The following is a 27,654-nucleotide window of genomic DNA, read 5'->3' on the forward strand; positions in this document are numbered from 1 at the left end:
TCTGAGACTCAAGGCAAAATCGTATATGTGGGCCTCCACAAGATCAAAAGTCAAGTTACATGTTTCCAATATACAGTGGCTCAGAGTAAGCATTTCCATTCCAAAAGAGAGGAATGGAAAGATACTTAGGAAAGACTGGCCCAAAAGCAAGACAGTCCCAGCATGGAGCTTCGCGTCTAGAATCTGATCTCCATGGGTTTTTTCCTGCAGCCTTGGTGGAAGCCTGCATGACCCCATCACGCTCACAGTCCACATGCCTGCAAAACCAGCATCATGTGACCAGCACCAAGCCCTGCTGTCAGTTTCAGATATAGCTGGGTGCCATCGGACAGAAACGGGAACAGCTGTGAAGGAACTAAGTCTGAGCCTGGGGATTTGCTTCTCTAGACCATAGTGTGTGTGTGTGTGTGTGTGTGTGTGTGTGTGTGTTAAAGAGATTTCACATGCAATTCCTTCACTTTGGAGGTCACCAAAGTTCAAGATTTCTCAAGAAAGCCCTTCTCAAAAAACTGATGGTTAAATCCACTTGAGCTGCCGACCCCTAACCTTTACTGTTTTGTTGCTACATGAATTAAGGAGTGACATATCCATGGCAACTTGCGACTTCTCCATCAGAGATTTTTGTCATCCAATTTCTTGAAACAGCTTAGGATAGATCCATCTCTCACTTGCTGAACCCTCATACTTCTCTCAACAAAGATGAGCTCAGATCATACTCATCCCTAGGCTATCACTCTCAGAATACTGTGGGTCGGGCAAATGTAGCAGCGCCTCAAGTCGGAGGACAAATTGGTGAATCTTTCCTAGTTCATTCTCCCTGGCTCCCAGGCGTCCAGACTGTCTTCAGGAAGCCGCGGCAGCAAAGTGCTCACCTTACCCATTGCCACATAGTCTTGGATAACGTTTTCAAAAACAAGAATATTGGCCAACCAGTAGGCAAGAACTGGGCTCAGACTCCTTACGTGCTTTTGAATTTTTACTTTATGCTCGTTACATTCTGAGGAGGGGCTGACGGTGTTTCCCCAACACTGCACCCAGAGTTAAGCCCCAGGCCGAGTGACTGGCCACGTGAGCAGCTGAAAAAGCAGACTTCCAGTCCAGGTCCCATCAGCTGCAACCGGAATATGCACAAGAGGAAAGACAAATGTGACAACGGGGTTCTATTTTTTTCTAGTCTGAATAACGTGCAAGCTTCCTCTTGAAAATGTGGTTTTCCTCAGAAAACATTTTTTAAGCAATAAAATTGAATTCTGATGCATTTGGTTAATAAGACAGGTCTTTCCAGGAGGCAAGAATATCCTAAAAACAGACCTTGGATCATGAGGACTCACCAAGGAGAAAAATACTGAAGAAATTCCCCATTTTCACTGAGACAGTGTTGGGGTTTGCTGCCCTTGGGGTAGCCTGAGATACAGGCGAGCACAGATCACCGCTCCATCTTGCTAATGTCATAGGCCACAAATGCCATTTTGAAGCCATGCCTCTCTTCAGAAGCCCTGGCAATGCTTATGTTCCCTTCTTGAGGGTCACCACCCTCCCCTCTGCTTCATGTCACGCCCAGAGCTATGGCTAGACAAGACAACCGAGATGGAAATCCAGGATGTAGCCTCACTGTGCACATGCTCAGTGAGTAATCCCACAGGAGGGATTTTGTACAAGGACGAGGAAAGGAGACGAGCACCTACCACCAAATCTAACCAAGAAAAGGCAGACAATCCAGCCTTCCCTTTTGAGTGTCAGTGTTGCTCTGAATTTCCAGGCAGTCATTTGGGAAGCTGGCTGGCATTCGAGAACCCTCTTACAGCCATCTGCTCTTAATTTAAACTCTCAGAGGGGCTAGTCTGCACCCCATGGACATCAATGGGACCAAATCTTCAACTGTAACCGGGCCAGTCAGAAGCTTTCCCCCAGGCCTAGGGAGTGCCGCCAAGTGTAGAAGTACCTGAGTAGCTTGTTCACCTTGGCGTAGCACTGAGGGGCAGTGTCTAGGACTCAGCCTCCTGAGTGTCCTTCATTCCCACCTGCTTCCAAACTCAAATTTTGTAAAATTCTGATTACCCCAAAAGCCTGTGGGTGGTAGGCTGAGTAAAACTGGAAGAAGACAATAGCTTGTCCAAGGCTCCTGAGCTGTTCAATGGGATAGGCAGATTCCAAACCTGTGGTTTTAAATATCCTTTCTGTCTAAGATAGCTAGAGTGTATTTTTGTGGCTTCGAGACTAGACCCCTAAACTGATTCACAAGCTAGAAAGAGAAATGCGCAGAGCCACACCTCTCTCTTGCCTAGAAAGAGGGTGTAGACCACTTCCTCAAAGGAGACAGGGTGAAGTGAAACCAGAAGCAGAACTTGTGCTGGAGAGGACATCAAGTAGCACCGTAGCTGATGGCCCATGACGAGCAGATACTCCTGAGAGCCAGGAACTGAACTGGTGTGTTTGGTGTTGGTTGTGAGCAGCAGCAGCACGGGTGTGTGTGTGTGTTTGTGTGTATGTGTGTGTGTGTGTGTGTGTGTGTGTGTGTGTGAGTGTGAGCATGCCTGTGTGCACATTCCGGAGTACACATGGACCACACTGAAGAACAGCTTTGTGGAGTCAGTTCTTTCCTTCTCCCTGACTTACTGGAAGGTGCATTTATCCAAGGAGCCATTTCTCCATTCCAGCACTTGTTCACCTATGACCCTTTCATAATACTGTTACCAGAACAATCGGAATTCTTTCTTTTGAGGTCTTAATCTTGTTAATAAAGGCTTGGAAGGAACCTCGAGGGCAATTTCATTTGATTTTGAAGAACTAGCAAGCGATAAGTCTTGGCAGAAGGAAGGACATGAAGAGGAAGAGAAAACCCCCTTTTGCGGTGGGGTTTGAGAAAGCAAACAGATTCCACAGTGGAAGTCAGCAAACAGCTGTGTGGTGGGCAGTGGCTGAACTGGTGGACAATGGGGGGAGGGAGTTTCAGAGACCAAGAGAGAATGCCTAAAGTGTCAAGAAAAGAATGCCCAGGCTTTGGACAGTATCTAAAGGAAAAAGGGATGGAAAAGAAGGGAAGAAAGAGCTGCTTTTTTTCTGAGTTACTCAGGAAAGCAGGCAGGCTCTGCACTGCTCCTGGTGGAGGCTCTTAGATGGCTGCAGGTGGCAGGACTTGGGAAGGTAGGCCCATTGTCTCATCAAGGGAACAATCATTTCTTTCATCTCCCCAGTCTGTCTAAGTGCATCAGGTTTCCTGGGGGTGGAGGCTGGGGATCGTGGCCAGGGGATTGCCAGGCTCAGCTGGACTAATTGTCATGGGAGGGAGCAATAGTATGCAATATTAATCTTTGGAACAGATCAAAATGTCTCCATCCGAGGCCAGAGGTAAACTTCGCCTTTTGACCCAAAGACCTAAGCTTCTGCTTCCTTTTCCAGTGTTCCCAGAGAGCAGGAAAGTGGGCCCCAAGCTGAATGGGGAGAGCTCATCCCTAGTGGCCTCCAAGCCTCCTGGGATAGTCTTAACTTCAAGTGCTGAGACCTGAAAATCAGTTGGGGGATGGGCCAAAATTGGAGAATGCCACATTTTCACCATGAAAATCTGAAGATGTAATCCCAACATTGTTCGCCTGAAGAGACTGCTGTCCAGGTTAGCACCCTGTGTGCGTACAGCATCCGGAGACAGCGGGTCTTCTAAGAGAAGAAAGTTAGCAAGAAATTACACCAAAACAAACAAAAAACACAACAAACAAACACAACCCTGAATCTATTTATTTATTTACTTACTATTTCCGGCCTACGGCTAGGACAGAGACAAGGACATTCCCTGTTTCCAGCCACGGATGCAGACTGAGGCCCATGTGCCTTAAATTCTGGCCCTGTTTCTCCCTCTGTTCTCTTTGGTACTGCTCAGTGTACTTCTCCTGGACGAAAGAAAGAACAAATGGATGAGATCACTTTCTATAAACTTTCCTCGGCTAACACGCTGAATTAGTGTTTTGGTCACCGTGTCTAGAGGAACCAAAGGACTTTCGTAGCAATACCAAAGCGTTCTGCCTCTGCTCCCACACAATGGGCCTCGGCAACATGATGACGCACAAAATACTCCCCTTCCCTTCCACCAGCTGGGACACAACCTCCTGGGATTAGCCTCCGTGCCTGTCTCTCTTCCATTCACTCCGTCAAGTCCAAATGCGGAAGGTAACTCCAGCAAGCGGAACGTTAGAGTTGGTGGCTACACAGATGGCATCCCGGAATTCAGAGCAAGAAGAGCCAATGGGCAGGGTTAGGTGGAGCAGGTCCAGGCCTTCCGCTCCCTCAGCCCTGCACGCTGGCAGTTTTGATGAATGTGATTTTGCATGTTAACCAGATAACTTCACAGTTAGCATGGCCTGCCAGCCCCGAGGCACGGAGGTCAGAGAGCTACCAGTCAGTGGGCCTGTCAGCTACATGAGCAGGAGGCAGGTGCCCAGGCTATCATTCTGCTGGCCCTGCCTGCCTTTCTCTAACACTGCGGCCTAAGGAAGCTTCTCTTTCTGTAGGATCCAATTGATGATGAGATTCTCTTGACCCTTTTAATCTGTTAAAATGTGGTACAATCAGACCAGTAATCCAAGAATATATTCCCCACTGATACTTTTCCAAAGACAGTTGATCGGTGACTATAAGTTAGGAGCTTCTATTTGCCCCAGGTAAGTCATTGCCTAGCATCCCGGAGAAGCACTAGACTCCAATGAAAGACATAAGTTACACTTTCTGACATCAAGAAAGCCCAGTGTAAGCTGGGCAGTTGTGGCACACACCTTTGATCCCAGCAGAAGTTCAAAGATGGGTCTCTGAGGTCAAGGTCTGCCTGGTCTACAGAGTGAGTTCCAGGACAGCCAGGGCTACACAGAGAAACCCTGTCTCAAAATACACACACACACACACACACACACACACACGCAGAGCCCAGGGGATGTAGAGAGAGAATGAAAAGTATTCTACCTGGCAAACCAGGAACCTGTGCTCAAGAGGGAAGAGCAATTTACTCAAATACAAACAATGACCCTGGTGTCCTGACAGGACTGCACCAGCCACAACGCAGCTCCTACTCTTCGTGGAATAGTGAGAGTCCTACCTTGGCCTGGGGCTAGTCCTGTAATCTAGACAAAAATGTTTTCCCCACTCTTGATGCAAAGCATCCCGTCCCTGCCAGCAGTGGCCAGACAAGCAACCAAAGCCCTGCAGCTCCGGATCAACTGCGCCCCACTCTCTCCCTTTATGAAGAAATGTAAAAATATGCTCCCTTGGCATCACAAAGAGAAGCATTTGTCTCAGCTCGTTAGCATTTCTATGGCTGGCTGGGCAGATTCTTTTCCAACTTTGGCACAGCAAGATTCTTGCCCTGTGAAGCCTCGCTCCCCAAGTGTAAGGCAACTCTCTGGAGAAATAGGCAGACAAGGCAGGGAGAGGACTACAAGCTAGAGCAAGAGGCCATCCGCCCCTCTGGTGGAGCCTCGGGAATCTCACACAGAACCATCTGTATTTCCTTTCAGCATTTTGTGAAAGAGACAGAACCCAGCCTACTGAAAGCTTGTGGGGGTGAAAACCAAAGATCTGTTTTGCTCAGCGTCTTTTAGTTTCCTAGGATGCAAACTAGTCTATTTGGCCTCCAAAAGCAACTAATTTCTCATTTCCAGGCATCCCTCTCTATGATATTTTCCAGAAAGCAAAACTTAAAAAAAAAAAAAAAAAAAGAGGGGGTGGTGGTGCAGGAAAGCCCACTTGAGCAAGTAGCATGTATAATTGCGGGTTGGTGTGAGCGCTCAGGTGTCTGCGACACTGGGCAAATATGTTCCAGGGCTCAGTAATCATGTCACTCCTCAGATGGAGCCGAAAGATGACTGACATCTAGGCACAGCATTTATGTGGCTCTTCCTATTTCTTCTCAAAAAAGAATTACAATGAAAAGGCAAAATGGCATTTAAGTGCAGTGTTTGACAGAGTTTGGGGAGACGGGGTGGGAGTGGAGAATGGAAAGGAGAAAGACTCGGAATCATCACCCTGAACAGAGTCAGGAAGCACTTGTCACTGTGACCACTTTCCGCAAACATCACTGTAATAACCACTCAATTGGCTGGGACAACAGACAAATCAATACATACTGTCCAAAGAGATTTTTGACCAGTAATACTTCCCTTAGGTGTGCCCTTCTTTAAAAGCTTCACCGGGATACCGCCATCTAAGAAAAAAGTCAGCACCGTTGTCACAGCACTAACACCAACTGCAGCAGGTGCCTGAGGCTCTCTCTCTTCCAGGGATAGAATCTGCATGGTTCGATTGCCCATCCTGGCCGACCAACATTTGCTTTTTCTAAAATGTCCCCTCATACGGGTTCTTTCCAGCTCTCATTCTTCTCTGACCTATAAATACGCACATATCAACTTCATTCAACTGTAGGGAAAGAAGCTAAGATGATGGAGAGGGTCAGGGGAGGCGCTGAAGAGAAACTTAGAGCATCAGGCACAATGGTCCAGGGAGCTGAGAGCAGAGACAAGCACTCAGGCCCCATATTCAGCCAAGGCTTGGAAAAGCAGGACACAAGGACAGCAGAACTCTGAAAAGAAAACACAAAACAAACAAACAAAAAAAAAAACCTTGGTGCTCCAAGCAGGTACATTCCTATCAAAATAGGCCAGCAGAGTGAATTGAACCACCCAGGAAATCACATGTCCACCCTCTAACAATATTAACTAGGACAATCTCAGAGACAATGACAGTGTACACAGTATAAAAACAGGCTGCAGGTAAATCACAGTCATCAAACCTAAGTGCTGTTTGGAAAGAATAAGCCAGAAATGAACTTAGATGTATTCTTAGGGGTCAACTTCTAATGTTTTCTCTGGTTTCCAGCCACACGATTCCTCCTGGGGAAGCTGGGAAGCAGGGCCGTCTCTGCTCTGGAGATTCCATATAAGTGGCATCAATCTACTCTCCTGCCTCCTTCGTTATCTGCTTTGTCCACAACAGAGACTCCATGGGCTAGAGATGCACAAACAATGCCTCTCCTCCATTCTTTGTAGGGCCACTCACAGTTCAAGGGGGACAAGCCAAAAACTTCTTTGAGCTCTCTAAGGAGGTATTGGCAACATTCATTGTGGAAGATATTCCCAAAGCCTACGGATGTTAATGTTTCCTTGCTTTGTTTTTAACGCCCCGTATTTAAAAAGCCAGATTTCGAATACATTTTGTATTATTTCTAATGAGTCATTTATTTGACAAGCCTTGGGTTGTGGTTTGAGGATACATGTTGTGTTTTGGGAGGGGTTTGTTTTGCTTTTCTCTCCCATTTCCAGAGAAGTGTATCTGAGGGTACATCTTAGTCCAAATTAATGAAAGTCTGTTTACCTTCCTGCACGGAGTGACTCATTCTTTTTCCTGAGTATCAGTTCTTCACAGAGCTAGTTGGCCTAACTCCACACGGGAGCTGCGCGGCCCACTCATCTACCCCAGTGCCAGCACTGTTTGCCCTTCTTCCTCTGACAGAAAAACACCGTCCAAATTCTGTCTTCCCACGTTTCTTAGGCTAAGGGAGCTGTGGCCTGGAAAGTGTGCGGTACCAGCTCTGAGGTTAGAGTTTGCTATCTTTATTTCTGTGCAGCTCATCAGGGACCAGAACTCACTAGTTCCATTTAAAATCTGTGGGCTTTTGTGTGTGCTGGGCGGGGGGAGGGACTTTCTTACTGTTTTGCAACCAGGACTCCTTTAACTTCATTCTAAAACCCAACATAATGTAAGAAACCGAGCATAGGCAAGCAGATGTGTGTGGGTAAAGGGAAGTAAGGACTGAAGACCTATTCCCAGTGCTAACGGTGAGCCAGGAACTGAGTAAAAGGAAAATGAGGATGATTTTAGAGTCACAAGTAAAGTGTATAGAAATGGTGAACAAACTATCTGAAACTTCTCAGTAGAAGCTGTTAGAGAATGACAAAGGGCAGGGGTGCTGGTACCCTCACAGCTCCACCAGCCCTCCCACTTGGCCATCACTACAGCTACCTTCAGAGTCCTCTTCCCCAACCTGTCCATCACCTCCGGGATGTCATTCACCTCTCTCGGTGTTGCTCCTCTACCGTCTCCTCAATCCTTTCCACTCTCCTGCTTCCCCTTCACCTCATCACCTCTACCTCCATCAATACTGCTGTTTCTACTCATTTGTCTGCCAGCACTCCCACTCCAACCTGTGTTTCCGTCAACTCCTCTGTCACCTCTGACACCTTCCTCACCTCATTCATCATCTCCTCCATAATCCCACTATGTCAGCCACAACCGTCACCACCTGATTTACCACTGCTGCCTGCATTACTGCCTCTACCTCAGTCTTGATTATCTCTTCCGCCTGGACAACTTGGTGTCTCCTCATGACCTCCTGTGTTTCTTTGTTCACTTCCTCCATGACTACACCCTTTACTCCACCACTCCTCAAACCTGACATTTCTACCACAGCCTCCCTCACTCCTAGAACCTTCCCTTTTCCAGAATGGTCCTTCTCAAATACATTTGGAGGCCAGCTTTCATTATCCTTTCTGCTTCCTCATTGTTTCTTGCTTTCTTTTTCCTGCTCTCAGAATTTGATTCTCTTCACCTCTCCCACGCCCCGTGGTGATTTAATACTGATTCTCTCCCATTATAAACGTAGCAACGACGCTACTCTTGGTACCTGCTTTAAAATCAAGTTTATACATTTGGTAGCTTAGTGTTAGAGCACTTGTATAGCATGTGTGAAGCCTGGGCTCAATCCCCATACCAAAATAAAGGTTAAAAATTAGATGAGTTTGCAGTGCTTCTTTAAAACACTGTATGGAAACGTGGGCCTGAGGAAAGATAAGCCCAGAAGAATAAATAAATAAATAAATAAATAAATAAATAAATAGATAGATAGATAGATAGATAAATAAATAAATAGATAGATAAATAGATAAATAAATAAATGCATGTGCCCTTCCTCTCCTTCAGCAGCAAGCACATCAGTCTCACCCTCCTTAATCCTGTTTCTGTTCTCATTCTCTGGTCGTCTCTGGAGAGAGACTCCTCTGGTGATCATGAGGTAGAAGTGTAGGAGTGTTCTTTCTTCTAGCCTCAGTGGTCTGTATAAGAAGTTAAGCACAGCCATCACACCCACTGACAATTACTCTGGCCTAATTAACATGCTCTGGAAACATAGCCTCACGCTGGGCATGCTGCCTGCTTCACGGATGAGTCTGGGGTGAGACCTTCGTGCCACCCATCTTCAGATGATCGTCTTTCCTCTGCCATGGACACATGATGATCACAGCAGAACAAATATTCTGCCTCAGATGGACTGTATCGGGATGATTCAGAACAACACAGTAAAAATTCAAGGCATAATGAGATGTGAACAGACGCTGCTAAGTAGCCTTGAGCCTTCAGCTCCATGTACTGTCCATATACATCCTTCTCCAGACAACACACCTAGCAACCCCTTAGCAACCTAGGACCATGTGCATGGAGCTGAACAAGCATGCCACTCTGAACAATTGAATAAGCTTCTATTCAGATTCTATTCAAATATACTCCACTCGTGTTCAGGTACAAGACGAGAAAGGTGGGTCTGTCTGGCCTGAATTGGTTTGGGATGCGTGAACAATAAGTTAAACTGTGTTCTCAAAGTAAACTTTTAGGGGGAAATCGCTATTTGTCATTGTGTTCTTAGTATGATTGGCTGTGCACATTATTAAAACCAGATGCACCATGGGAAGGGACACACAGAGGCGGGAAATGATTATATAAAAACCTGTGAGTTAAAATAGAGACATACTGGCTGGTTGGTGGTGGCACATGCCTTTAATCCCAGCACTCAGGAGGCAGAGGCAGGTAGATATTTATGTGTTCAAGGGTAGCCTGGCCTACAGAGCAAGTTCCAAGACAGCCAAGGCTACACATAGAGAAACCCTGTCTTGAAATACCAAGAAAAAAAAATAGAGATATACTCAAATTATGCACCTTAGCAATCATCTCCTTCCTTTGAACTTCAGAGAGAGACACCTTAGACAGTAACCTGGAGCCTTGGGTACCTTCATTCAGGTGGACTGTTGTTCTCTTGCACTGCCTTTGCTTCGAATGAAGGTCCCTTGCTGCTTTGCAGTCTGTGTGCTCTTTTATTGCATTCTTGCATTAGAGGCCAAGAACCTGGGAACCTGGGTCTTAGCCCATAATCTGGTAAGATAGTTTGTATTTGCTGTATCTGCTCCCTGCCCCATCCAGGCAGGGAGACACTCAGATACTGTTTTTATTTTGGGGGTCTTACTATCAGCAACATACCTAATGATGATTCGGATGCTCTAGTCAACATACAACATTCCTAATGGGGTTTTTCATTATAAACCCTACATGGGCCGATACTAAGAGAACTATTCCTTTGCATTTCCTCAAATACACCTGGTAGTCCTTCCCATTTCTTTATTTCCAATCCCTCTGTAACTTGCATATGACAGATAAATATAATGAATTCCACATGTAAGAGTCTGTTGCAGGAGTATCAATTCACCTATGTAGACTGCAAGTGGATCGCACCGACCCTTTGCTGTCTTTTTTGCTGTTTTTTGCTGTTTTCCTTTTCTTGCCATCCTTTCTTCCTTTTTGATTTTGTTTAAATGGTCCCCACTTCGCTCTGCTGGATTAAATTATGTAGATCGGTAGTTGCTATTGGGACAACTGCCCTAACTTATTTTCTGACTTCTACCCAGTTTTTCTAACAATGTTTCATAACTGTGAATATACCCTACCCTGAATGGGAACCTATATTTCTCCACATTCTCACATTCTCACTCCTCTCAACCTCCCAAACATCTGAGCTTACAGCTCACACATGATTTACGCATTCGGTCTTGTTATTCACATTTCAAGTCTGTCTATTCCACAAACACAGCCTTAAACAAAAGAACTCTGACATACCCAGCTGTCTTTTTATTCGTCGCTTTCTGGACTGAAAATATGCCTCTGCTAAATGTGCATTTCCCAGTCAAAACCAACTTTACCTCAGCTCCCACTGTGGCTTCTGGGACTCCGATGGAGATGTTTTAAGAGGAGTAACTGCTGCACAGTGAAGCTTCCTCCTTCTTAGTACTCAGTCCTCCAGAGGCCAAGGCCAAGCCATGAGCACTTTCTTTGCTCTTCTCTGACTATACTCTCTGCCTAGTTTTTCCTTAATCTCATCACAGAGAGGAAAGCTGGGCCTGGCCCCAAAGGCGGCCATATCAGACAGCCCATGCCAGATGCTGGTGCCATCTATGGCATCTGCTGGGGAAACGTTGGTTGGGACAGTAGTTCACCAATGGTGGAGCAGCATGGCTGATGACAGCTGCCGGGCCCACAGAGGAACTTCAAAGCCTTCTTTGCTATCCCACGTACCTGGAGAACTAGGAAGACAGAGGAAGACCCAGCCTGCCCTAACGAACTGCGACTGAGTCTGGCTTCCTATCACAGAAGCATTTAGGAGTAGAGTTGTGACCCGTGTATGGACGGCACAAGTCTGTGCAAGAGACACCAGCGGCTCGTGGAAGGGTGCGGATGAATGAGTCACTGTCCCTCAGAAACAGCCAGGGAAGACAGATGCATACAGGGCTGTGCAAAGAACACATGAATTTTTGTCCCAAAACTCAGTCACTTCTAGGAACAGTCCCTAGGAGCCATCCTCCCGAGGGGACAAGATCTGAGCTACTAGGATGCAGAGAGGGAAACTACTTTCTCTTCAGGGTCAACTCCTAAGTCCCCCAGTTGTCTCCTTTACATCTTACACATGCTTGGAATTTCTTGGAGTGGAGGTAAAGGCTGTCTCCTGAAACGTTAGAAAACAAAATGAAAATAGGAGCGCTCGAGGACGGCCATCCTAAGTGGAAGGTAGGCCACACCGGCTGTAGCTGACTGACACCAGCAGTAGAACAGCGCTGTGTGGCCAGGAACAACACTTGGTGATTTCAGAGCCCTGAGGCTGCGGAAACCACGGAAATCCCACTAAAAGAGAACTAAAAATGTTGAGCAAACAGCAGGCATGTGTCACCAGCTGTTTTGGGTGTCACTCCTGCTTTCTATTGATGAAAACACACATACAGCCAGAAGAGCTGTCACCTATCACCTCTGCTTAAGCCACCTCAGAAGAAACCTGCATCTTCATCTGCTGTCACCCCGGACTGGGAGCCCCACAAATCCCCCAACCTCTTTATGTTCCGGTCCCTTCCTTAGCGTTGTCACCTGATCTGGTCACTGCCAGGTCCTAGGGCGGCCTTTAAATCCTTCCAAGGTGCCTCCAAGGACAGGGACCCTCTCCTGTGTCCCCTCATGCCCGCAAATACTTGATAATTTCTCCATCTTATTCCTCCATCCACAGCCGCTCTCCTAGGGCCACCTCATCTGTCCCTTCCTCTAAACAATTAGATCTCCGCATGGATAGGCAGGCGTGAGAGAGGCTCCTTGGTTGGGGGCGGAGGAATGATATGATTTCTTTTATGTGGCTTCAGAGCTTCAGCCTGGTTTAATAACCCCAAGCACCACTTTGTGTGAGGCAAGGTATAAATATATGCTAATAGGAGGTCTAGCTCCTTGTCACAACACATTGCAGGCTGTATTCGTGCAAGATAAAGTAAAAAGATTAGATGCAATCTTGAAGTCAATCAGAAAGCAAGAGAGAACTGGAAAAAAAAAAAAACGGGGCTCAGATTGTCAACAAGGAAAAGCAGAAAAATGACTTGAATCGAATCGCAGTTTATCTCGTTAAGCGTTAAAGGAAACCAATTTCTCTCAGAAATTGGAAGGCAATTTAAACATTTCTACAATTTTACTAAAGTTTGGAAATTTCCAGTGAAAGAATGAGGTTGTTTTCTTTCTTTCTTTCTTTTTATCTTTTTCTGCACATCTAACATTTTCACCTTACTGTTTGGGGCCACCATCAGAGGATCTTGAAAAAAAGAGAGCCAGTTATCAAAATGTGAGAAATAGTCGATTAAAGGAGCATTCCGTTGACTTCTTGGGGCACAAGGCTCAAGGAAACTAAAACATAGGAAAAATTCAGGCTACAAAATCTAGTCTGGTGTTGGAGAAAACACTAGAGAGAATTAACCAACAAAGAGAGGTCGCACTGCGCTCGTGAAGGTGAAAAGGTTCACCGCCTAAGAACCAAGCTAGAGCCCCTAAAGCGATCAGGCTCCAAGCCACAAGTGCTGCTCCTGGCCAACTCAAGTCTTCTTTTAGAAGACTTCCCTGTTCCTAAAATCACACACCTCTATTTTGCAATGCCACTGTTGCAAGTCCCTCCCTTTCTGAGAAGCATTGTTCTCTCCAGCCATGGAGAGAAATGGCTAGTGGCGCGTTCATCTTAAACTTGTCAGCCAGAAACAAGCAGACTTGAGCAGTGAGTTCTCAAGGCTGCCAGGAACATATCAGGACTTAAAAGGACACACACAGTTCACTGACAAAAGAGGACCGGCCAGCATAAAAAGGCTCCCCCATCTCACAGTGAAGAGGTCAAGCGATACTCTGTGATTTGAGCAAAAGCACTTTAAGATGTTTCAAGAGAAATAGGTTGATTTATTCAGATTGACATGTCTAGAACCCCGCCTTCGATGGCACTGAAGACCTGCAAAGGCAGATCCCTAAAGTGAGCGCTTCCTTTGTTAATATTTGGTGTGAGGTGGACAGAGCGTAGTTTTCCAGAATTCACTCAGCGCCTTCCTCATACATACTGACTTAAGACACATTTACTGAGCACTTCCTTATGGGCTGAAGAAGCATGGTGTTGCTGTAGTTAGGATGTGAAAGTCCCCACAGGTCTGTGGCTTTCACTATTGGAGGCCAGGCGGTAGCTGAGTTTTGGAAAGCTGTGGCATCTTTTCCAGTTGAGGCCCAGCTGGAAGAAGTGGGTCATGAGGTGGAGTGGGGGCTTGGAGTCTCTCACCCACCTTTACCCCTGGTCTACTTCCTGCTTCCTAGACACCAGGATTCCTGGAGGAGTCCTAGCCACATGCTCTGCCCTGCCTTCTGTGCCGTGAGAGATGCTACCCAACCAAACTATGGGCCAAAATGACTCCTTTCTCCCTTGAGTTGCTCTTATGGGATATGTGGTCACAGCGAGGAGACAACTAACAAGGCCGTGAAGCTCCAGTGTTCTGCAATGAGAAGTGCAGTAATACGCAGCAGCTAGGGCCCCCATAGGCCTTATCATTATGACAGGCAAAACCGCAGACAGATTCATCAGAGAGAATATTCAGGAACAGCACAGAAAGTGCCTGGCCTGGTTACTCACTTCAACTGACAACTTTTCCCTTTCAATAACGAGTTATGTGCCAGGAGCAAACAATATGAAATCCATTCCTAATGAGCAATAATTACAGCTTTAAGAAGCCATACAATCAGTGTTCAGTGATTTCATTATTAGATAGCACCATAAATTATGCTAATGCTGAGAACAGTTCTGGATGAGAGAGGTTCAGATCCAGGAGACTGCACTGAAATTATTTACATCCTCTATTTCTGAAACAATGGCTCTAGCAATTTGAAAATCAGATGATCCGATTTATTCTGGCAGGACACACATGTTGCCCCAACCATAAAATTAAACAGGCTGTTTCTTTTTTCTTTCTAAAGTTTTCCTTCTGCCTTCTCTAGATACGGCATGATCAGTTCAACTGGGCCTCAACTGTTAAACCACAGGTTTCAGAAGCCCATGTGAAGCAGACTATGGCTGCACATGCCTGGAACCCCAGCACTCGGGGCAGCTAAGGCAGGAGAATCCACCCCAGGCTACAGGATGAGTTCCAGGCCATCCTGAACCACACAGTGAGACCCTGTCTCCTGAATACAAAGCTGCCTCTTTGAAGTGTGAGCCATTTTCCAGGAGTTGATATATCGCAGGCATTCATAAAGCTTTACAGTGCACAAAAACATGTCCATGTTTAGAGAGAGAAAGGACCATTCCTCCCTAGCCCCTAAGGAGAGCCATCTCAGTTGCATGGTTTCTGTATAAATACAGAAGTTAACTGCTAAGAAACATACCTTCACTTCTTAGAAAAGTATTCCTGAGTTTGTCTTTCGGTATGTCTGAGCTTACAGTACATAAACCATCCCTCATCGGCAACAAGTAGAGGTTTATTTTTGTCATTCATAAAATAAACCAGGTCCCGGCCAAAGGAAATGAGTCTTGGAGGCGGCCCTGTCAGAGAAGTGCCATAGAAGTTACAAATGGCTCCGTGGCCCCGGCCATAAACAGTCTTTTAAAAGGCTGGTGCTGGGCTGTTGATATTAAAAAGCACCTCATTAATTATGTTTGTAAACAATGCAGCTGTCTGTGCTTTGCAAGCTGGCTTCCTCGGCATGATAACATTTGCAACAATAATATCCTCCCACCTTTCCAGACAGAATTATCTTCCTCATGCAGCACTTACTACCTGCGTAGTTGTGGGTCTGCCTGTTTCTCTACTAACAACTGGGAAGAGGACCGTGTCTTCTACAAAGGAGGAAAGAAAACAGGCCAAATAATACAGGATTTTATTTCAGTTGGCAATTTTATTTATCACATTACTAACTGAATAGGGACTCAACTTTTGGCTGGACATCTATCTCTTCCAACTTTACTCCGTGGGAATTTGAGATACTCTTTGGAGCAAGTGTACTTGAACTTCAGCAGGCTTCAGGACCACCTGGAGGAACAGATGGACCCTAACCCACTAAGCCCCGACCCCGAGTTTCTGATTGATGGGGTATGTTTGTTATGTTTCTCGTTGCTGGGACTAAATTCCTGGCAAAAGTAACTTAACGAGAAAAAAAGGGGTTATTTTGGCTTTTGGGTAGATAGCCCATCATGGCAGAAAAATAATGCCAGAGGGAACATGGAGCAATCGGTCATCTTACAGCCCTTCAGGAAGCAGTGATAGACGAACACTATCACTTCCTCTCTCCTCTTCTTCCACTCGATTCAGCCCAATGCCCCAGCCCATAAGACAATGGCACCCACATTCAGGATAGGTCTTTTCTTCCTCAATTAAACCTCTCTGAAGACTCCTTCACGGACACATCCAGAGGTGTGTGGCAGTGGAGAGGCGGCTCAAGTTAGCACTCTTCCAGAAAAGTCTAGCTCCAGCAACCACACGGTGGCTCACAGCCAAATGCAACTCCAGTTCCAAGGAGTCTCACACCCTCTTCTGGTCCCTGCGAACAATGGCATGCATGAGGGGCATGGAGATACCTGGAGATGTACACATACACACTCACTCACACACACTCACACATATACACACATATACACACATACACACACTCACACAAATACATACATACAGTCACACACACACACACTCACACAAATACATGCATACACACACACACACACACACACACACACACACTCATACAAATACATAGTAACTAGCAATAGCCCAGAAGCATGTCCCTAACAGAGTCAAGTAAACAATGGAGATACACCAACACACGAGGCCCAGGCAGGGCTCAAGAATTTTCTTCTCTAACAAGCTCTGTGTTTGTGCTGTTTGGTCCAGGCATCACACTGAGAACCAGAGATTTCAAGTACCTTTAGAAATAGAAGACGATAGACTTGTCCTTTGAAACCAAGAGAAAGCAAGGCTCAGGTTAGGACTTTATATGTACCCCCCAAAGCCATCAAAACTTGTCCTGCATTCATTCTGTTTCCTACCAAACCAGCCTTTCCATTTGTCACTGAGAAGGGTTCACCACCTTCATCCCACTCCCAACCCACTTCTTCTTCGGAAGCCTCTCCATGGTGACTGTTACACCATCTTTCCTTAACCGATGTTACTGAATTCTTTGAGCACTGGATTTCCTTTGATTTTTCTGCACGCTTTGCAATGACTACCGTTGCATTGTAGCGCCACCTAGAGCCTGATTTTGATAACGACCTAGGACCCAGAGCAGCCCAACGCAGGGCTCTCCATGAAAACTCCGATCTCTGGGATTCAAAGAGACTCTGCCACTGTAAGAAATGGTTCAGGAATAAGCTCAAGTACATGAGGACATTTGCTTAACCATGCTTGTAGCAGCTCTATTTGTAATAGCCAGAATCTGGAAACAACCCAGATGTCCCTCAACGGGGGAATGGATACAGAAATTGTGGCACATTTACACAATGGAATACTACTCAGCAATTAAAAACAAGGAAATCATGAAATTTGCAGGCAAATGGTGGGATCTAGAAAAAATCATCCTGATTGAGGTATCCCAGAAGCATAAAGACACACATGACATACTCTCCCTTATAAGTAGATATTAGACATATAACATAGGATAAACATACTAAAATCTGTACACCTAAAGAAGCTAAGCAAGAAGGAGGACCCTGGGTAAGATGAGCAATCCTCACTCAGGAAGGCAAATGGGACGGACATTGAAGAGGGAGAAAACAGGGAACAGGACAGGAGTCTGCTACAGAGGGCCTCTGAAAGACTCTACTGATCCGGGTATTAAAGCAGATGCTAAGACTCATAGCCAAATTTTGGGCAGAGTGCAGGGAATCTTATGAAATAATGGGAGATAGAAATACCTGGAGGTGACAGGAACTCCACAAGAAGACCAACAGAGCCAAAAAATCTGAGCCCAGGGGCCCCTGTAGAGACCAATACTCCAACCAAGGATCATGCATGGAGATGACCTAGAACCCCTGCCCAGATGTAACCCATGGCAGCTCAGTCACCAAGTGGGTTCCCTTGTAAGGGGAGGGGGGGCTGCCTCTGACATGAACTCAGTGGCTAGCTCTTTGATCACCTCCCCCTTATGGGGGAGCAGCCTTACCAGGCCACAGAGGAAGACAGTGCAGCCAGTTCTGATGAGACCTGATAGATAGACTAGGATCAGATGGAAGGGGGAAGATCCTCCCCTATCAGTGGACTAGGGGAGGGACATAGGGGAAGAAGAGAGAGGGAGGGTACGATTGGGAGGAGACGAGGGAGGGGGCTACAGCTAGGTACAAAGTGAATAAATTGTAATAGATAATAAGTTTTTTAAAAAAGAAATTGTTCAGGGTTAGGTCAAAGAGGCCTTACTCTCTGGAACTGTGGCTTGATAACTCATTTTAAATGGTGTCATCAGCTTGGGTTTTGGCTTCACATTAGAATTTAACAGTCGTTGCAAAAGTGTTTCGATTAGGGAAGCCACCGGGAGTGAAGTTCAGCCGCCGATAGGCCTTTTGGCTGCAGTTAGACCTTTTGGCTGCAGTTAAGTGCAGATCTGCGCCCTGTGGGTTAGTCCAGGGCCAGACTACAACAGAATGCGCATGTGCCCGGGTCCATTAGCTCTCACAATGTTTTTTCTAGCCAGATAAGTGTGAGCATCAAACACCCTGGTCTTTTTTGACACATGAATCACAGATTGGTGCCTTCCATGAGAGCTGCAAAGAACCAACATTGGAGCTTAGACCCAGTGCACAGCACAGAGCCACGGGTTTGTACCTGCAGTTTAATTATTAATTCTCTCTCTCCTGCTTCAGGAGGGGACAGATACACAGTGCTGCAAACTTCCTTCAGGCAGCAGCCTGCATCAAGAGTTGCCCGAGGTCCCTCCCACCAAGCTCTCTCCTGGGGGTCTGGCCTCTGCCCACCATTAAATGGGCTGGGGTGGGCCTTGAAGCTCAAGGAATTCACACACCTGTCTCTTGACTGTTTGTGTCAAGCATTGTGAAGCTGATGAAGCTCAGACCTGAGCTGTGTTAATGATGGGAGCCTGAGTTTTGTCTGCTGGGCTCCTTGGGCCTGCCCTGGTGTCTACAGTTTCTAGGCCTGCCAGTGTGGCTTGGCTATGAGTGCATGAGTCCTATGCCAGAACCCACGGAAACAGATTAGCTCCTTGCTAGTCAAATTGCTGCCTATGAAGTCCTACACAGTAGAGAGACAGATGGACCATCTCCCCAGGAAAGGGGTGAGCAGAGCAAATGCCAAAGATCTGGCCTGCCTCTGACCGTGAAGGAGACCGGGACATCAGCCAGGGATCAGTCAGGTCAGAGACAGGGCCCCACCATTCAGTCACGTCAAACATGTGGGCCTAGCAAGGACTGCAGGCCCACAACCCTGACAGAGTGTGGAGCAGGTACTCTAAACAAATCAGGAGCCATTTTAAGAGGAAACTTTGGAACTGTATGCAGAGGTGAGCAACTGGCTCCGTGGGGCCTGTGAGCCTTCTAGAGCCATGAGCAGGGCTGCTCTGTGCCGTCGCATCCATCCAGACATTCCGCACACACTGCCCAGCACCTACCCTTCCTCCGAAGGGCCCAACGGACAAACCAGTGTGGTTTTTGTGCTAACTTACAGAGCAAGGATAAGGGGGGTTACTTGCAGGGGTATGGGTGCTTCTCCCCCTGGAGGCCACACTGGGAAGTCTCCACTTAGCAAGGATGAGGGCTTTATAACCACATAGGTGGGACTCCCTCCTTAGCCTTTCCCAGGCTGTAGACTCCAGCCCCTCCTCCAGGCCAAGTGCCTGGGGAAGGGCTGCAAACAACAGGTGAATGGAAGCAGCTAGATACACAGATGGCTCTCCCAGGGTCGTGACCTTCCCATCCCCTATGAGGGCGTGGGACTGTCAGGCCCAGCAGTGGGGATGAGCTTCTGCTAGTAAGAACAGCTGAATTCCCCAAGATAACAGTTGTTTGGTTAGAAGGATAATCACACACATGCACGCGCACACACACACACACACACACACACACACACTATCCCTGCCCAGAGCTTCATTTTTCTGGGCAGCATGGCCACCATTGCATGGGTTAGATGAGGATTTGTGGCTGCTGTGTGTGTGTGTGTGTGTGTGTGTGTGTGTGTATCACTGTGCAGCCCAGACTGGCCTAGAACTCACAGAAATCGTCCTGCCTCTACCTCCTTAGTGCTAGGATAGTGCTTCTCAATCTGTGGGTCATGACCCCACTGCGGGTAGCATATCATACATCTTTTATATCCAATATTTACATTATGACTCATAACAGCAGCAAAATTACAGTTATGAAGTAACAACAAAATAATGTTATGGTTGGGGTCACCACGACGTGCGGAAGTGTACTGAAGGCTGGGACCCAGGAGTGCACCACCACACCTGGCAGCTAACAGACCTCTTGACACAGAGTTCGAATCCCCATTTATCCTCCTGCAGAGATGAGTCCGTTGCAGGCTCCGGTTACCCAGCCTTAGGCTGTGCCAAAGCCTCCCAGCTCTGACTTCTCTTTGTGTAAACTCGGAAAATGAAACACTACTATGGAAATACATTCTTAAATGTGACCCTTTACCGCATAAGTACAGAAGAGTGTAAGAAAGCAAGAAGGGAATAAACGGAGACTAGAGAAGGATGTGGGAAGAAAAAGGAAATTAAAGGCTGTAAATTGCAGGAAATCGGAGAACAGACCTGTGTCCCAGCGGCTAGAGCCGCACTGGGCACAGGACTGGCAGCAAGTGTGAGTTCACGGGATAACACAATGAAGGGGAGTTGACAGAAGAGCAGGCGGGAGAGGGTGCTCAGGGGCATCTTCATCCAGACCCTGACCTTCCCGCAGCAGCCTGGGGCTGTCCTCCAGCCCCTGGGAACCTGCAGACAGGGGCGGCTCTGCAGGCACGCACCACCTCCCTAAGGTGCCCATCCCTGCTGGTCCCTGCTTTCTTGTCCTTAAAAACACTCGCCCTGATGCAGGGAAGAGTCACCGGTTTCATTTGAAACCATTCCCAAACAGGATACAGAGCCTCCACCAGCTCCTGCGCCTTTGGCAATGGCCGTGAGCAGGTGTTTCACAAGTGCTGAGGAGCACGTACTGTGAAGAGAGCCAGGGGCTGCTGGGTGGGGGCCAGCAGGGCCGCCCAGGGCACTGCGGAAGCAGCCCTGGGCCTCCTCTGGCTTTCAGCGATTTGAGTTCTTTCTCCCATACCCTCTTGCAGCGCAACGCCGCCCCCCCCCATTCCCACCGCTACCCCACCCCACAATCCCCACCGCCACCCATCTTCAATGTGATAGAAATTTGGAAATCCTTCTTGTTATTTCTGTAACCCATAAGACTCCCACCAAAATCAAAATGTAGTCTCAAAGGGAGAAAAATAGCCTGCAGTGAGCAAAATGGGGGGAAAAGGAAGCCTCTGTACCGATCTTTCGGGGAACCAAGTTTGGCTTCCATCACCCAATGCTGCGCAGGGAGCTCACAACCGCTCTGATCCGGTGGATGTGATACCTTTGGCCTCCGAAGGCACCTGCATTCAGGAGTTCAGGAGTTCGTGCCTCCACTCCCGTACGCAAACACACCCATACGTACACATAATTAAAAATAAATATTTTTTTAAATGTAGCATTTCTGGCTTAAAGGTTTTTTTTTTTTTTTCTTACTCCTAATTCCTGTTCCCTGGGATCACTTCATAAAATATGCTACCTACATTCAAGCCCTTGTGTCGGTCGGGCTTTAAATTATGAGTGACCATCACTGACTGTGATGGTTCGTCTCAGTTGTCAACTCAATGGGTAAAGAGCATTGCTAGGTGTGACCCTAGGGGCACAGGCAGAGAAGAGTAGGTATGATGGGGAGACCACCACCACCACCCCAGGCACAATCAGCACCACACTGAACTAAAAGCCAGGAAGGAAGGAGCCAGGCAGTGCAGACATTCTCTCTCTCTCTCTCTCTCTCTCTCTCTCTCTCTCTCTCTCTCTCTCCACCCCCGCTGTTTGAGGTCTGCTCTGCTCTCTCTCTCTCTATCACAGCTTCATCACCGTGATGGCATGAAACCCCTGAACGTGTGATCCCATGCAAACCCTTCCTCCCGGAAGTTGTCACAGTGATTAGAAGCCTCACTTACGCAGGAAGCCACCTGGGTCCTGTTGTCTAGAGAGCTGCAGAGCTCCGTTTCCTTGATGTTAGCGTGCTGCGGTGGTTACTGAGTGGCACGCAAGTCTTTAGCCACCTGTGTGCTGTGATGATGCAAGAAAGCACATGGGTGGCCTCCAGAGGCTCTGCTCTTCCGTTAGGGACAAGACAAAATCTCTGGTCCCTCTTGATCAGCGTTTTCATAAAACCAGTGATTATCTGATATACTTGAACTCTGATCTGTGTTGCTCTGGGATGGATAGCTTCAATTTTGCTTCTTTGTCTTCCTAGAACTTTCAGAATTGTCTAAAACCCTTTCACAAATTCCTTTCTATTAAAACTAGCATTCTTGGGTCTGTTTTCTGACATTAAGAATCTTTACCTCTTGATTATGCATTTGGTGGGTCAGGACTTTAATCCCAGCGAGCAGCAGATGGAGGCAGAAGCAGGTGGGTCTTTGGGTTTGAGGCCAGTCTGGTCTTCAGAGTGAGTTCCAGGACAGCTAAAGGGGGTTCCTGGTCTCCAGAGTGAGTTCAAGTACAGCTATGCAGGGGTCTTGTATTTTTTTTAAAAAAATATATATACAGTTATTTAAAGTCTCATTCAATAACAGTGATTTATTTTTAGTTTGTTATAGAAGGGAAAGGCCGAAACTTTATATTTATTGTTGAGCCAAAAATACCTTGGGTATTAAAAGAAAACGTTAAGGGGAGGTTCTGTTCCGTGCTTCTCTTCCGCTTCTGTTGTTATAGAAATAACAACAGCCAGCACTTGATGCTCATCTTACTCTTTCTTTTTGTTTTGTTTGGAGATGAGGTTTCTCTGTGTATCCTTGGCTGTAGACCAGGCTGGCCTCAAACTCACAGAGATCTGCCTGCCTCTGTCTCCTGAGTGCTGGGTTTACAGGTGTGCGCCACCGTGCCTGGTGCATGTTACTCTTAATCATAAGCAAGAACTTTTTATGCTTTGGCTATAAAGGGAACTACTAATACCTAATGAACTTTAACTGTAAAAGCAACAGTCTTACTGTCTTACTATTACACATCAGTTACTGAACATTCAATATCTGATTCTAACAACCACAAAAATCAACAAAGCACAAATCACATTTTAGCCCAAATTCTTCTGACCTTAGACACATACCTTTTTCCTTCCTTCCTTTCAATGTATTCACTTTGTATCCTGGCTTTAGACCCCTCCCTTGTTACCTCCCAGTCCTACCCACCTTTCCTCTTCTCCCCCTATGCCCCTTCCCTAGTCCTCTTCCTTCTCCTGATAGGATAGGTCCTCCTCCCCTTCTACCTGATCCTAGCCTATCAGGTCTCATCATGGCTGGCTATATCATCTTCCACTGTGGCCTGGCAAGGCTACACCCCCAGGGAGAGGTGATCAAAGGGCCAGCCATTGAGTTCATGTCAGAGATAGCCCCTGCCCCCCTTACTAGGGAACCCACTTGGAAACTGAGCAGCCTCTGAACAGGGAGTCTAGGTCATCACCATGCATGGCCGTTGGTTGGATTATCAGTTTCTGAAGAGCCCCCTGAGCCCAGGTCTTCTGGCTCTGTTGGTCTTCTTGTGTAGTTCCCCCCTCCAATCAGGGCTAAGAGCTAAATGTCAATGGCTAAATAGTTACTCAGTTTCTATCTCCCTCCTCTTCTATAAGGTTTTCTGCACTCTGCCCAAAATTTAGCTATGAGTCTCAGCATCTCCTTCTATACCCTGAAGGGTAGAGTCTTTCAGAGACCCCCTGTGGCAGGCTCCTGTCCTGTTCCTTGTCTTCTCCTACTTCCGATGTTTATCCTATTTGCCCTTCTAAGTGAGGTTTCAGCCTCTTCCCTGGGGTCCTCCTTGTTATTTAGTTTCTTTAGTACTATAGATTTTAATATGTTTATTCTGTATTATATGGCTAATATCTACTTATAAATGAGTAGACACCATATGAATCTTTCTTCTTCTGGGTTACCTCACTCAGGATGATCTTTTCTAGTTCCTACCATATGCCTGCAAATTTCATGATTTCCTTGTTTTTAATTGCTGAGTAGTATTCCATTGTGTAACTGTACCACAATTTCTGTATCCATTCTTCAGTTAAGGGACATCTGGGTTGTTTCCAGATTCTGGCTATTACAAATCGAGCTGCTATGAACATGGTTGAACAAATGTCCTTGTTGTATTGTTGAGCATCTTTTGGATATACGCCCAGGAGTGGTATAGCTGGATCTTAAGGTAGCACTATTCCTAATTGTCTGAGAAAGCGCCAGATTGATTTCCAAAGTGACATATCTTCTTTTTATACTGTGTTCTTCCTTACCCAAAAGCCTCAGCTCCACACTACTGCTGGACTCAAGGCTCCAGGTTACACTACACCACCAACACAATTTCCAGGATAAGAGCTGGCTTCAAGGTAGATGTGCTTCCTACAGGACCCTCCTCAGACACAGACTTGTGACCCAACTAGCCGGGAGAAATCATCAGGCCAGTCCCCTAAAATCATAGTTGCTGTGTGTGTTTAAATTGTGTTCTTCTGTGAGTAACAAAACAAGTGTAGCCTCAGCAGATTAGCTGTGTGGTAACCTTCAAGAAAATACAGGGATTTGTTAGTTCACAGCTGGAGTAGGAATCCATGCTCCCAGGGAACCATGCTTCTCATCTTGATATTCCCCTGTGAGTAACTGATATCCAAAGTCATCTCATGCCCCATGACGGACAGCAGGGTGGAGTTATCACATCTATCTACACTCTGGCCAACAAAAAGAAGAAAAGCAAGGTGAGGAAGAGACACACATTTTCCTGTAAGGACATCCCTTGTAATTCAGATTCAATGCCTCCCTTAGTGCTCATTAACTAGAACTCTGCAGCCCAACAGAGCTGGAAGAAGACTGAGAAATAGTCTCTCTCTTCAGCACCTCACTAACCAAACACAGCCCTGAGTCTCCGTTGCTGTGGAAGAAGAGGAAGGCAGGCACCAGGAGCTAACTGCTGACCCTGAGACCAGAGCTTTCAACAACAACAACAAATGTCTGTTTGGGCTCTTTACATAAGTTTTGCATTTGTTTTATGAAGGAAATATCATGGTTTTTTTGTTTTGTTTTGTTTGCTTGTTTTTTGCAGTGGAGAAGGTCAAATCTTAAGAGAAATAGGATAATGCAGTTTTCTACTATATGATGTTAAAAAAAACCCAACAACCTCCCCAAACTCCTGTTCATTCCATTTTCAGCCTTTGAGGGATCTTTCTTCCATTTTACAGTGACTCAGTAGCTATCTCTCTACAAGAATCAGCTCTATGTGGATGGGAGTAGGTGGCGGCCAAATTCAGTGACAGAAGCTGAACCTGAACACAGGTGAAGGTAACAAACACTTGTCCGTCTGAAAACCATCATTTCTCTTACACGTTCTGATTCATCTGGGCCTTTCCCTTCCCTTTCTACTCTGTGCCAGACATAAGCACCTTTTATGAGCTTGCTCATTGTTCCCTCATTCCATGAACTGTGTCTTTGGGGACATCAGAGGAAAGGTCTCTATCTCCGGCGTGGGACAAGCCCAAGCCCATATCATTGTACTATCATGTGGCAAGTGCCACCTTCAAGAATGAAGATGTCCTCTGAGGGCCTACAGGGTCTCTAGACATCAAATAGAGGTGTCATTTTAGGTGATGCATGATGCATTGTTGTAACCATAATTCCTAGTGTGGTAGCAGAAACTGAGTAACTATTTAGCCATTGACACATAGCTCTCAGCAACCTCAGGGTGCAGAACACACTGTGGCTCTGCTCCAGAAATGCCACCAAAGCAGCAAGGCAGTTCCTCCCAGAGACGTCCAGGTGGGTAGACAACAAATAACCCCACCCCACCCTTAGAATATTTCATTATATTATCTAAAGATTCTGGGAACTTGCCTACTACTGTTATTAATCATCATTATACAAATAAGGATATCTTTAGAGAACACAGTACTCTCCAAAAGTCCCATGTATGGGTGAGTTATGAACACGTACTTTCCTTGGTTATGATATCAATCAGGTATTTTAGAAGATGTATTATCTATTTATGTGTGTGGCTATGTGAGTGTCTTAGTCAGTGTCCTAATGCTGTAAAGAGACACAGCAACTCTCATAAAGGAACACATCTAACTGGGGCTGGCTTCCAGTTTCAGAAGTGTAGTCCATTGTCATCCCAGCAGGGAACATGGCAGCGTGTAGGCAGACAGAAGCAGCTGAGAGTTCTACATCTGGATCCGCAAACTGCAGGAAGAGAGCCACTGGGCCTGGCTTGGGCTTTTGGAGACCTCAAAGCCCAAACCCAGTGACACACTTCCTTCATCAAGGTCACACCTCCTAATCCTTTCAAATAGTTCCACTCCCTGATGATTAGTCGTTCAAACACATGAGCCTATGAGCCCATTCTTACTCAAACTACCATAGTGAGTACACATACACAGTGGTGCACAGGTGGAAGCCAGAAGAGAGTCAGGTACCCCGTCACTCTTCACCTACTCCTCTGAGGCAAGGCCTCACCCTGAATGTGACTGGGCTTCCAGAAACATTGAGATGATCAGCTTATGTTACTATGCCTAGCCCGTTTTGTCATTGCTATTTTAAGAGTCTTTCATTTTAAATTTACTTAACTAAACACTCTTTTTCATGTAAAACTTCATGTACACAGACTGACGTTTGTTCTAGTGTTTCCTGTACCATCTCTCGGCAGTCCCCCGGGGCCATGCCACAGTGGTTGCTGCAATGCCACACTGAGCTGTGTTCTGAGTGCATAAAAGATATCATTGTCCACAGGCCTCTTTTTGTGGAGAAATGGGTGATACCGGCCACTTAGACTCTGGCCTTGATGAGAACCACCAGTGCTGGGAAGTGAGTTATGCTGCCAGGAAAGGCTGATGCAGCCAGTAAACTCCTCCTGAAGGTTCTGTAAATACTGCATCGGTAGAGATACTGCCAGACTGTGGCACAAGGACTGAGGAAAAACCAAAAAACTAGCACAAAATCACCCTTTCCTCAGACCCTATGACGAGCCAAGTTCACATCCCTGATCATATAGTCGGTTAAACCCAGGCTGGTTTTTGTTCATTTAAGTTTCACTGTCTCTACCAAATACCGGGAAATCCACCCCTGGACCCCACCACAACAGGACTTTGAGGCCTAAGTGCCAGGCTCTCAAAGACACATGGGATTCTTCTAAAGTAAATATTTTTCTCCCCCATCTCTGTGTATGTCTTTTTTCCTCAGATTGACTTTAACTGTTTAAACATCTTTCTCTTCCATTCTCTATGAATTCCATTTTTATGGAATGAGTTCATGTCACTTTTACTGAGAACAAGAACACATAACCAATGCCCAGCCTCACTTGGGAATTCAGAGCGGGGCTCTGAGGTACGAGGGTCTTTCAAAGACAAGTCAGCATTTCTGTCTCTCATCCCCTTTGCCCTTACTCACAACCATTCGGGACCGGCAGAGGCCTGAAATAACAGGCGAGAGAACAGGTGTCTTCCGGAGAGCCCAGTGCTGCCCAGATGGAAGAAGAGATTAAAGGGACAGGAAGTGTGACCGCTGCTCAGCAGAGCCAGGACAGATTGAGAAATGGGCTGTTCTTACAACAGTGCCAAGGTCATTACTAAATAAATGGAAACTATTGTTCATAAAAGGCACTTGTACAGACGCGAAGCTCTCTTTATGGCCCTGTTTAAATTATTTAGAAACAAAAGGTTGGACTGTTTACCCACCTCAGCTTCACACACACACACACACACACACACACACACACACACACACGCCATGGAAATTTTCCAGGTCTTATTCCACTTGCTCACCAGGAGGCAGCTGACACGCCCGCCCAGCCCTC

General features: G+C 46.4%; 1 long non-coding RNA gene across 1 annotated transcript; it reads right to left on the minus strand.

Moving 5' to 3' along the window:
* Window positions 1-27,360, minus strand: LOC132655228 (uncharacterized). Its single transcript, XR_009592960.1, has 3 exons — window positions 27,249-27,360; window positions 3,748-3,884; window positions 1-3,654 (listed from the first exon to the last, which is right to left on the minus strand). It is a non-coding gene; the product is annotated as an uncharacterized LOC132655228 (long non-coding RNA).
* Between the last annotated feature and the right edge of the window lie 294 nt (window positions 27,361-27,654).

Source organism: Meriones unguiculatus, chromosome 7 (genome assembly GCF_030254825.1).
Source record: "Meriones unguiculatus strain TT.TT164.6M chromosome 7, Bangor_MerUng_6.1, whole genome shotgun sequence".
Classification (NCBI taxonomy): domain Eukaryota; kingdom Metazoa; phylum Chordata; class Mammalia; order Rodentia; family Muridae; genus Meriones; species Meriones unguiculatus.